Here is a 12,676-nt window from a genome sequence, read left to right as displayed (position 1 = left end):
TAACAGGGAAAGCTGTGTTGCATTAACCCCATCCTGTATTCAAGTATGCAAGAAAAACTTACCAAGACCACCTGAGGTGAAGTAATAAAGACATCAGCATAACAAAATAAAACCAACATTGCTGCATGTCCGTTTGTCATGTTTTTGTTAAAAAAAAGTCTGTATTGCTTATTTGCTTTTATTCCCAAATAAATATTAATGTGTATCAAGAGTTTTCCAATGGCACTACTGAAGATTCATTGCAATATTTACAGTATAATTTATTTATATTTTATTATATATTACTGACTTTAACATCACCATGACCTTTATGTAACACTACTGTATGTACAGCATGTTCAGACAGTATTCAGCACAGAAACAAGTCATGGATCCAAACACCAAAACTCAAAGCAGGAAAATCAAATGATTAAAACCTTATATTCCCTTTTTTCATATTGTTCCTGTGTTGTCTGATGATGCAAAGTGGAGGGGGCATGACACTGAAAGCAAAAAGAGGAGCAGGTGGTTGAATTCTGTTTTAATGATCATACAGCCCACATACACAGAGCTCGGCTTTTAGGACTATACTTGAAGGACAGACGTAAAAATGAGTGAAGCAAGAATAGAGAAGAGACGGTGAAGTAAAGAGCAGGGAAAGAGAAGAAGAGAAAATTGAACGGACAGTTATTCAAAAAGATGGGTAGATCCAGCAGAGTAAAGGAGGTAAAAAAAAAAATACATAAACATATAAATTGAGATATGAAGAATGAGCCAAGCTTTCTCCTCGTTTAACAGATTTACAGAGAGGATAAAGAAACCAGGTTTCAGGAAGCCAATTTTAAGACTTTCCGAGACATTTGTAATTCTGCCGGGACCTGACTTTAAGACCAATTACAAATCTAAAACCGGACATAAAGCTGTCAAATCTAGCTTGTCTCTGGTAAATACAGAACATGATGAAACTATAAACAGAGAGGATAAGAAAGACCATAGGTTATAAACAGGCTTCCAGACTGCCACCATTTAGTCAAATTTATATGAATCCTAGAGACAGTTTTGAGTGTTTACAAGTGGCAAGGAGATAAAAACAAAACAAAACAAACATTTGTACATTAAGTACATGTAAATGTATTGGTATTGGTATTCAGGTACTTGTGACAGTTAGTCTGGAACCCAACGTTAAGAGACATGACATCCTGCAGTGTTTAATAACACAGACTGGAGACTCTGTTCTGGACTTATCTAATAAGTACAAGCAGTACAGTGATACTTGTGATTAAATGGTGAAAATGGGATAGCTAAAGTTTGTATATAATGCTTACAGACTTAAAAAAAGACCCACAGGAATGATAAATAGCAAGAGACAACTAAACCCAATTCTAAAAAGTCTATGTAGATCATAATATAACATGTAAACAATAAAGCCATGACAGAGTGTGTGTTAAAGGCTCAGACCCAGAGTGAAAGTGTTATAGCTCTAAGTCAAAACATGCTTCGTCCTATCCTGCTGGCTTTGGCCTGCTGCTCTGCATTTACACTGGATCTATGATGTGTATGTACACGTGTCAAAAGGATGTAAGCAGACGGAAGTGAGAGAAAGACAGTGAAGCATGAAATATACTCGCCAATCGTAATAAAGGATATTGACTTTAACCACATTAGAGTGTGTGTGTGTGTGTGTGTGTGTGTGTGTGTGTGTGTGTGTGTGTGTGTGTATGCGGCACTGTGCCCGGTCATCCACAACACTTTTGGGTGGCCAATAGTCCCAGAAAGAGATGGGTGGAGCCTTCTGTGGGGGGCCTGTTGAGTTACAACCAATCCCCCTCAGTGGGTTTGTCTCTCCCTCTCTGTGCTACAGTAGCATCAGGAAAGAGAAAATGAGGAATGGAAGAGGGGGGGGTGGAGGCTGGGAAGGAGGGTTAGCTTCTCACTGAAACCCCCTTTCACTGGGCCTCCACAGACAGACACAGAAAGAGTGAGTAAGAAGGAGACAGAAGCTGAATCTCATTTGCGAGTGTTTTATGTTTCCTGCTCACTCCGGGGCAATTCCCTGCAATATCCAGAAATGTTAAAACCCCCTTTTGGAGGATATAATCAAATGATGACCGTCACACAATAACGTTAATTTCTTCCCATATTATTATATATTGTTAAAATACCATCAACTCTCTGCATTTTGTCAAATTGCCTGTGAATTTAAAACTTCCAGCTAATTGTAGAAGGTTACAATTTATCATATACGTTATGATTTTTGTTAAACCTGCACTAGTTGATTTTTTTTGGCCACTCTGGGGTAGAGAAAGCAGCATAAACACGACTTTGACATATTATCGCCTTATAAAGTTGTTGCGGTGAACGTGTTAGCAAACAATTGCCTATTTGCCACATCCAGCAGACCAATTTTGCAGTACCAACTCCTGAGGGAAATATCTGGCTCTTTAGCTGCTAAATGCTCCACAATTTTCATTAGCTAGTCGCTAACTTTGTCTGGCGCATGGTGGGTTTATCAGAGAGTAAAGCTGAGGGCTGTAAAACTACAACAACAAGCTTGAAAGGCCCAACAATGAGTTGGTGAGTGCTCTCAGTGGCTTCCTCACTACGAGCAACACTTTTTTACATTAAACACAGACATCTGATCCATTGTTATATGTTATTGATTAGTGCAGCTTTAAGTCATGATCGCGGTGCAAAAATGCTGACTTTCTTGCAACTCAACATTACACAGCCCCTACCACTCACGCTGGACTTGATGCTCGGAGTTAAGGGCAGTCTGTCACTCACTATTCTCTCAGATCGTCTACAGAGCAAAGACATAAATACCTGCATGGGCAGACTTTGGTTACCTCTTGTTTAAGACCTGTGTTTTTGTTTTTTACAGTAACATATCAAGGCTTTTTCCCATGACTTTTATATCATGGCATACAGCAGAACTTCCATGAATAATGTCAGCCTGGGTTGTTCTTTAAATTTGCCAATGCTACTGAATATCTAGTTTGAAGATATGAAAGTTTGAAAGTCTTGCTTTTGGCAATTTTTTATATAATGAATAAATCTGCCAACCTGTAGCCAAACATTTCACGCCTCTGGCTTAGGCTTGCTGCGGTGGTCGATGTTACCGGTGTTACACGGTGTTGGGACATACACCAATTACATGACTTGCCCACCGCCCATACCATAGTTTTGCTTTTGTCTATAGAAACGAACACATTCTTTCATTTTCGCGTATCAGAGCCCATGTTCATCAACTGAAAAAACTCCAACTTGTAAAGTATCAAGTGTGTTATCGATACTTATTCGGATGAGAGACACAACAATTATAAACTGACTGTCTGCTCCGGGAGCGTCTGCAGCAGCAGCAGAGTCACAGCAAAAAGTGGCAGAGTGAGACGTCTGTTCTCCATCCTGCTGCTGTAAACAAACGTAACGCTAGCTGTTAGCGGGCAGCTACTCTCATGTCTCCAGGTCTCGGTGCTTGTTTTCGGCAACAACTCTCCCGCTGTCTGCCTGCTCAGCCTGCTCTCGGTGTGTCTGTCTCTGGATGGCAGGCGAGTTCTGGTTCTAAGTGGCGGTCGTTCTCTGGCTCGTCCCTGTCTGTGTGCGCCACAGCCCGGCTGTACACGGAGGATGACCTGTTGGCAGCAGCCAGAAGCCACTAACTCTTAAATAAGGGGAAGATCTAAACTAAAAATCTAATGTTCAAGATCAAATTAAGCGCTCTACGGATGAGTGTCATTGACGAATATCTTATTTTGTAAAATGTCATACCGGTGTTGTCACAAGTTTATTGGTCGGTGGGAAAATTTCCTCACCATGGCATCCCTACTCTGGCTGACTTTTTCAGGAGCTTTTAGAATTATTATTTTGTATTATACTTTTCAACTTCTCCTGGAGTAGGGTTGGGCAATCCATGTATGTTTTTTTCAGACAGTTTAAATAACTAAAATACATGCCTTTATATTTCAGCCTCATTAGCATTCTAAGCATCAAAGGTGATGCAAATAATTAAGCTCTAAAAGGGTAATTTGTGTGGCATGAGGGGTGGCAAGGGAACCACCAATGCGGGGCTTAATACTCTAACAATCTGTGCCAGCGCAATGTCCTACACTACATGAAAAAAAACCCACTTTCAGTGCTCCACTGTGGCTTTTCAAAAGAAATCACATCGGTTAGAATTAGAAACACAGTGTTCTGATTGCACAACATCTCTGGTTTTCACTTGTTGTCTTTCAGTCAGGAACAAGTTAAGCAGAGGTAAAAATAATAAAAAAAAAAAGGTATCTGGGGCAATGTGATATGTTTCTTGTATCAGGTCTTTACTGTGCTGCTTCCACTTATAATTTTAGGACTTGGCATATGTTGCTGTCACCTGAACACCAGTCCAGATCTGCTGTCTGAGTTACCTCTGCAAAGACAGACTGATGGTGATTTTGGTCTCTTGGTAAGCATTTAAGCTGTTCTCTGGCCACGTTAAGCCTCGCATGGACCTGCTAAAAAACAAAGCGGGCCTGTGCTTTATCTTGAGTCAGACTGGCAGGTTAAACAGATGCTAATGAACACAGTATACCGATACTAGAAAGGTTTTGCAATACCCTTCCATTAAAAACGGTACTATACCCCATTTTATTAGTACCAGTGCTTTAAGAACGACAGTTTTTCAATAAAAGCCATATTTCCTATGAGTTGCGTTGATGTACAACGGCGGGGCAGTGTGTGTGTGCAGCGCTCTGCTTCCGCTTCCTGCAGGCATAGTGGGCGTGTCAACCCTTTTTTTTTAAGCTTTCATAGTGACAGAACGAGAGGCATAGCTGCAAGTACAAGTGCTTTTTCCGACCGTCCACAGCTTGTTCACAAAGCAGACACACGGAGGAAAATATGGCAGACAAAGCCCGTCTGTAAAAGTTGTTTTAAGCCCACATAGACCACGGGAGAAAACACGTCCAACTTAGCAAAGCATCTCGCCGACAGACATGCTGACTTGTTTAACAAATTCAAAGAGCGACAGGTTAGCCAATGTGATAGATAACATAATTACATGCTTCAAATATAAGTCAAATGAGTGTGATTTATTTTGTGACAAGCAAACTTTTTTCACCATCTGAATTTGACAAGGCAATTGAAGGCATAATTTGGCTTTAGCTTGTTAGCCAACTTAGTATTGTGGCAAACCCAACGTTCACACTGGTAACGTTAACTTTTGCAAGCTGCTAAAAATCAGTTTTATTACTATACTTTTCCTGATGTTTTAGGCTTTTGCCAGTATCGTATCAAAGTCATAATTTTGGTAATGTGACAACACTAATGTGAAGGGCAGGCTGGTCTCAGATCTGTGCCTGTAGGGATAGCTTGGTAATCACGGCAAATATTCAGTAGACCTAGAACTGATTCAATTTGCATAGATTTGGTTGGAGTGATTATAGAGTGGAGTAGGGAAATAATTCAATTCATGCATTTTAATATTTCACTATCCCTGGGCACATCACATGGCCTAGAATGAATATGTGCATTAAAACACATTGTTCAAAGCTATAGTACATTACTTCTGCTTATCACATATTCGATCCATCTCATCCTGTAAATTACATAAAATTAAAATGGCCCTAAAAGAAACCTTTCATAATCAGACAGGCAATGAAATTCAATAAATAACAAACTGTATCAGTGCACTATATCATCAAAAGGCTTTATATTTACAATGGTGAATGTATTCTTGGCCTCATGAGAATTGAAACTCTGACCTCGGCAGTGTTCGTGTTGTGATAAGCTCCCCCAGACCACAACCTGTTGCATAAACCCTGCGATCTCTATGCCATTGTTTACCACCACCGAGTCATTCAGATGGTGAAGGCCAAGAATTTGCATTTCTGTAAGCACTACTTGTATGGTAGCCTGTGACCTTAAACTGTGAGTTGAGCCGCTATTGACGTTTATCTCGCCAAGCCCCTTAGGGGCTTCAAACAAGACCTAATCACACCAGCCACAACACCAGAGCCTCGACTACATTTATGTTGTAGCTACACAATTACCTCTCATAAGGAATCCATTAGCCCCTGTTTAGCACGTTCACATTAAGGAAGCAGGGAATAGGAGGAGAACGTGGCTGTAGGAATAAAGGAATAATAAAAAAGGAGTAATCTGTAACATGTGAATGTCACAATGTGAATTTGCTGATTTATTCTTTACAACCTCTGGCCAGTTCATGAAAGCTTTTACATTTTGCCATTGTAAACTCCTAGTGTCTGGTAGGTCTTTCCTAGGGGAAAAACCTCTGCCACACAGGGAGTTATGTGTTTTGTTTGTAATAAGCAGAAGAAGAACTGGTTAGTATGAACACCATGGTTTAACAGACAAAGGGAAAATTCAAGAGAAAAGACAACAGAGGGACTAAGCTGTTTGAATGACAGGAGAACTCAGAGAAGTGCGGAACAGAAATACTACAGCAATCAGCACTTACAACAAAGGACACAAGAGAGACTGCAACTAATGATTATTTTAATTATCAATTAATCTGCTGATTATTTTCACAATAAAATCGATTGTTTAGTCAATAAAACATCAGAGAACAGTGAAAATAACCGTCACAGTCATCAAATTTCTTTCTTCCAATAAATTTACTACCACGTCAGACCAAACGAAGCAGCAGATTGTCACATTTGGGAACCTAGAGCTATCAGATGTTAGGTGTTTTTGCTTGAAAAAATGACTTAAATGATTAATCGATTAACAAAACAGTTGCAGATTAATTTTCCTTTAAACTGAATCAACTAATTGATTCATCGACTAATCTTTGAAGTTCTAGTGAGATTATTGCTGGTCATTCCTTTTCAAATTCATCTCTACATATCTGTAATTGTGTGGCATATCATTTGTTCTACAAAAGATATAATAAAAAGCCGACGTGTGGGTCATGTCCTCTCGATTAAGAGGATATGTAGTTAAAAATCCTTGATAGCAGATGCTATTGCTCCCTGTTGAGATTATGGTGGAGAGGAGGGGAAAGTCAGGCAGGGAGGTACGACATGAAGCACTAGTGTTCTGCAAAAGACACATTTTTTCCTAAAACATCCTTCAGCTAAGCCTGAGCCTCCGTCTGTGACAATAGCTTGTGACAAGGAGGGACCATCTACATCTGAAGGCAGTACAGATTAAACTGGAATCAGTATCCAAATATTTGTCTGAACTTTGAAAAACCCCTAACTACGGTGTTGATTCAGGGCAGGACCTTGCCAAACCACCATCCCAGCCTGCTATGCCAAATATAAATAAATCACTGACTGACATCAATATGCCCTGAAACAATGACCAACTCTTGTCACATGTAGTTGACAGACAACCGTATCATCCATCTATCCAACCCTTGCATATACCCACCACTGCACTTGTCAATACTGGATCTCATGAAAAAGGCTGTATGCACTGACACTCCACCCCCAAACCCCACACCTGATGCTTCAAGGACAGGCTGAGCAGTAGCTAAATAGACTGTTTACCAGATGAAATGGTGGGATATATAATGCCTCTGTAGTTTTCAGCAATGGAACAAAATTATGATTTTAGTCTCTCGAGGTGAAATGATTAGTCTACTAATCAATTAGTCGATAGACAGAAAATTAATCGGTATTTAATAAATAATTAATCATTGTAATCATCTGTTTCAAGCTTCCCAATTGCGAGAGTTTGCTGCTGCTTTTTATCTAACGTGACAATAAACAATGAATCAACAATTAATCAAGAAAATCATCATTATCAATTGACAATAAAAATAACTGTTAGTTGCCCTACTAGTTTCCAGCTGAAAATAATCCTTGTACTCTAATTGCTTAGTGAGGTTTGGATAAAACCACAGTTTACAAAACCCAAAATGTCTATAAACATCAGGGCAAAGACTTGTTCTGAACATTTGCTCCTAAGATTACTTTCAACAAAATAGAAACTGTTCAAAAATGACGGTGTCCGTATTGTTATAAAATGTGACTGCAGAAATCACTCTGAAAGCAAATAAGAAGCAGTGCTGACTTTAAACTCCATGAACTGAACAAAGACACTGGAAACATTTTACTCATAGCAACAAAGTGTGTGGGTGTGTAGACCTGTAGGTATTTGTGTGAATGTGTTATGTGCGTCTATGCACACGTGCACTCCATATTGCCGGGAATTAGCTTACATTTCAAAATAGTGTGCTGCACCTTGAGGCCCCCATGCATCTGTTATCATTTTACAACCTGCCTGTAACTCAGCAGAGTACAAACCTCCTGAGCACAATGTGCTCCATGGAGCACTAGGTGTGGGTGAAAAAGAGAAAAAAAAGATTCACATTAGAATTGCGATTCTTATCTCCTACGATTCTGAATCAATTCACAAATGTCAAAAATCGATTTTCTAAATGTTAGTTAATAACGTGATGTTGACAGAGCGAAAAAGGTCGAACTCAACTGCAGTGCAGCACCCAGTCTACAGCATGCACACACTAGAGTTATCATCTTGTAGTTCATCTCCAAAAAAGGCAGCCGTTGCAAGCATTTTTTGATTTAATGACTAAACAATTACCTTTGCGAGATGAACGTGAAGTATATTGTGAAAACTTTCTACGCCATCACTCAGAGACTAATGTTAGCGGAGCAGAGCAGCGAAACTCCAGCAGTAACAAAAAAGACAAGCTGACCAACACACACTGCAGCATTGAACAACATAAACCAACTCTGCGGTGAAAAAAATAACTCAGTGCTCAGTCTGTTTCACCTCAAAAACCCTGCACCTGCTCAGCGTCTTGGACAGCGATGTCTTTTACCGAAGCTAACGGTGCAGCAGAGAGGCTGCTCTCCACTACTGGAGACATGACGTTAATAACAAAACAGTGGAGCACTCCGCCTCCCCCTCAGTTTGTTATTCTCATACAGGCAGGAGACTGTAAGATGCTTTCAAATTAATTCATTCATTAATTAAGGCAGTTAACGTTTTAAAATAAAAGGCTGTGGACCATTTATCTTATCTGCTAGTTATGTTTTATATTGTATTTCAGTTGACTAAGGACACCAGTGAATGGTTTGGCACACAGTGTCAAACTGAAAATAGTGCCCCTTTTTCTATTCATTCAGTCATGGATAGGTTTTCAATCGAGAATCAATTCTGAATTGAATTGGAAACCCAAGAATCCGAAATTGAATTGTGAGTTTCCCAAAGATTAAAACCCATACTAAGCACCTCATTACAGAAAAAGGTCCTTTGTATCCCACTGAGGTAATAGGTGGGTGTGAAGAACCTTTAGATGAAGGAATCGACTCAGCAAAGTAACAGAGTGGTTTTTCTTTTCATGACAAAACCTCTCAACCTCCAGCTCTTTGCAGATTAATATAACTGTGATATGCTATATGTTGACTCTCTCAGTGCACTATGTTCATCTCCTAGGTGGCAACAAGAGCAGGTGACACTGAGAAACATAAGTCTATATTCCAGACAGCATAATACCATACAATCTTGGCGATAAAAGGTTTTGGCCCAAGACAAGTGGGAGGTAAGTGACCAGTGAATCATGTTATTGCAGGGTGTAACATGGTGTGTTTACTCACAACAGCCCAGTAAAATCACAATGTGCCTAAACAAGGTGAAAACAAACATACAAATGAAACGAAACCACAAAGTGGCAAACAACATGTCCTTTAAAGCTGGAGTGCAGGACTTTTAGATATAAATGCCCTTGCCAAATGAGTTCACATAATGCTGATTAAGTCAATCACCACCAGGTACATCTCTCTGTATTTCACAGTATACCAGAGTTTTTAATCTGGTGTCTGTGGCGACATTCCCGTACTGGCGCACCGTGATGCGTTTTATGTTAACCAGCAATGATTGGTTTGCCAGAGCTGAAAGGCGCCCATAGAGCATGTGCGCCAGACACTTCCAGCAGCGAAGCCAGCTAACTTCCACTTTAGCCCTCCACTAAGTTGAGGGATAAAATCATTTAATTGTGCGGCTCTTCTAGACTTCCCAAATATTATTGGACCGAATGGATCAAATTTGGATAGTGAAACGAGTCATTATGTGGGGGTTCTGATGCTCAAACAATTTATCCACCATTTTACAGCCGCAACAGTAGCATCGGGGACCGGCTCGAGCATGTACTTATAGAACTTACATCCAGGTAACTACTATTTACTGTCACTGCCAGAGGGGGGAGACAAAAGTTCCACACTGCAGGTTTAAAGAATAAAACATTAACTTTCTAATCGTGTGGTTCTCACACACGGTACATAGTCTTTCATAATATTCAGCAGAGTCAACACTACAAAAAAAGAGACTGGAATAGTCCCTGTAATTCAAGTTCAGCACCACAAATAGATCATCATCTTCACAGACCAGTCCAGATATATTGTTTTTACAGTGCTGAAAAAGGGTTTAATACCTAGTTGTACAGCTGTGTAGTCTAGAAATTAAATATAAAATAGTGTTAAAGCAAATAAAAATTTTTGCTTTGGGTTATGTCCACCTAATGAATTTATATATTTTCAGGTTTAGGGTTTAATAAAGAAAATAGAGAAAGTTAGATCACTCCACTGGTACCAAAAATCTAAATCTAAAATCAATAAGATTAAACTACAAATAGGGAAAAAAAAATCTCATCACACAAAACTTCTACTACATAAAATAAAAAGCAGTTTAATTTCTCCTCAGCAAAGGGAAATGTGTTCAGCTTGGGTGAAAATAGGCTACTTAAAGAAAGAAGTCCATTATGTTCACACTTCAAAACAATGCTACTCTTTCAATCAGTTTAAAATAAAACAAATTCCTACCTAAAAATCAGGACAAATTGTTTTGTTTGATATTCAACCTCCGAGTGAAACACATAAACTGGAAACTCATTAAATAAATAACACTTAATGACAGGCAAACGCCAAGAGAAATGTGATTTAAAATGTCTTCACAAATTCGTGCAAAAATGTAGGAACAACAGAACAGAATAACTTTTCAACCCAATACAGTCTGTGGTTCCTAACAGTCACAATACAGCATTTTCAGTAAATTGTTGTGACTGACTGAAGTCTATCCGGATCTATTCTACTCCAATCATCTCCATGCTCATCTGTCCCTTTGTCTTCCCCGCCTGCAAAGAGGAGCACCCTCCTCCACATCAAGAGACTGACAACCTCCAGGAAGCAAGACATGCAACACCTCCGTACACTTCTAAAACCACATCACAGCACTCATCGGCCTTCCAGTGTTTCACATGAAATCGCGTTTGCAATCATGCATATTCATTTAATGCCATGTAATAATCTCCATTTCGGTTTGTTTCCCCTTCGGCGTTTGTGAATTTGCAGGGATTTGCGCACTGGCCCTGCTGCAGGCAGGCAGGCATACACATGTGGAATGTGGAGGGAAGCACCCGCCTATAACAATAACACCACACACAAAACATAACCGGGAGGGACACGGCCTGTGTAGAAGTTGTGCTGAAATGCGAAATGCCATGTGGCCTCTCCGCGCGTAAATAAGGTATAGCATGGAAACAAAGAGAAAAGCTGCATGATTTTTTTTTTTTTTTTTTTTTTTTTTTTTTTTGGCCCATGTGCAGCAGCTAGCTCATAACGCTAACCGAGTGCATTTCTGTCACATAATCTAGCCAGTCAGTCCTCTCTTACCTGATGTGGCATATCAACCTTCACTTTGTGCAGTAGTAGAGGCAGAGGGGGCCCCAAATGTTGGAGCCAGGTCGCCAAATTTTCCGAGCCAGTGGAGTTGAAGGGTGGCTTTTTAACAATTTCCCCACGCTGAAAAACTTTTCCTCGGTATAAAACAAAACTGTCAACAGAGAAGAAAGGAGGAGTGAATTAGGCAGGCCTATCTAACGGTCAGTCTCGGGGCTGGGAGCTGGGTAACGTTAGCCCCGATGACGTCCCGTTATTTCTTGCATGGACACACTGTTACGCCAAACGTCATTCAATAAATCTGGCAATTCAATAGTTGCTTTGCTAAAGCAGAGGTAAACACCAGAACAAGACTTCAAGACATTTCGCCAATCATTTCAGGTCTTCTAGGAAATTCGGCCAACAAGTTACACATGATGCAACACTTCATAAACAAAACTTTTTATAATTATAGCTAATTGTTCACACTTCTTGCCACTCTCCTGCGCTGCCTATTGAGATTGAAGTTAACATGTCGGTTAGGATATTGACCGAATAGAAGAAAAGAATCCGAACCATTAGTGAAATGTCTTAAGTCGTGTTACTAGATTTGTACATTTGCCAAAAGGCACGGCCATATTCAGTTGCCACATTTCTTAAAAGGAGTTTCGCCGTCCCCTTTCCCTACACATGAGAGGACATCACCGGGGCTCGGACACTGGCTAACAACAACGCCATCAGCCCCAGCAGTTGATATACGAACATGTCATTTAATGTTCACACACCGTGGACATTATTGCGTTACAGTAGCGGCGCGGCTGTGAAATGGCCTCTCTACAATGACATTACGCCGAGGCTGAATGGATACATTGTTTGTGTCAGCGGCATGTCAAAATACTGCAGCCCGCTAGAGAGCAATAACAGCAGCTAACGCTACGTTAACAGCAGCACACTTTACTGGCCTGAAAAGCGCGTGTGCCACTCGGCCTGAAAGCACTTCTCAGAAAAACGAAACGAAAAAGAGCAAAACTACAATGCTATTACACTGTTGCAACACCTTTCACTACAAGGGGAAC

General features: G+C 40.1%; 1 protein-coding gene across 2 annotated transcripts in view; it reads right to left on the bottom strand.

The window, feature by feature from the left end:
• The window catches only part of LOC121895956 (vitamin D3 receptor A), a 112,863-nt gene that overhangs the window by 75,216 nt on the left and 24,971 nt on the right, over positions 1 to 12,676 (bottom strand). The window contains exon 2 of one of the 2 annotated variants that reach the window (XM_042409522.1): positions 11,616 to 11,775. The exons of the other annotated variant lie outside the window; for it this stretch is intronic. The gene's annotated coding sequence lies outside the window, so the exon portion shown is untranslated. The remainder of the gene's footprint in view (positions 1 to 11,615; positions 11,776 to 12,676) is intronic. 2 annotated transcript variants of the gene reach the window in all.

Source organism: Thunnus maccoyii, chromosome 4 (genome assembly GCF_910596095.1).
Source record: "Thunnus maccoyii chromosome 4, fThuMac1.1, whole genome shotgun sequence".
Taxonomy (NCBI): Eukaryota; Metazoa; Chordata; class Actinopteri; order Scombriformes; family Scombridae; genus Thunnus; species Thunnus maccoyii.
Note: the sequence above shows the minus strand (reverse complement) of the source record. Positions and strands in the feature narration are given on the sequence as shown.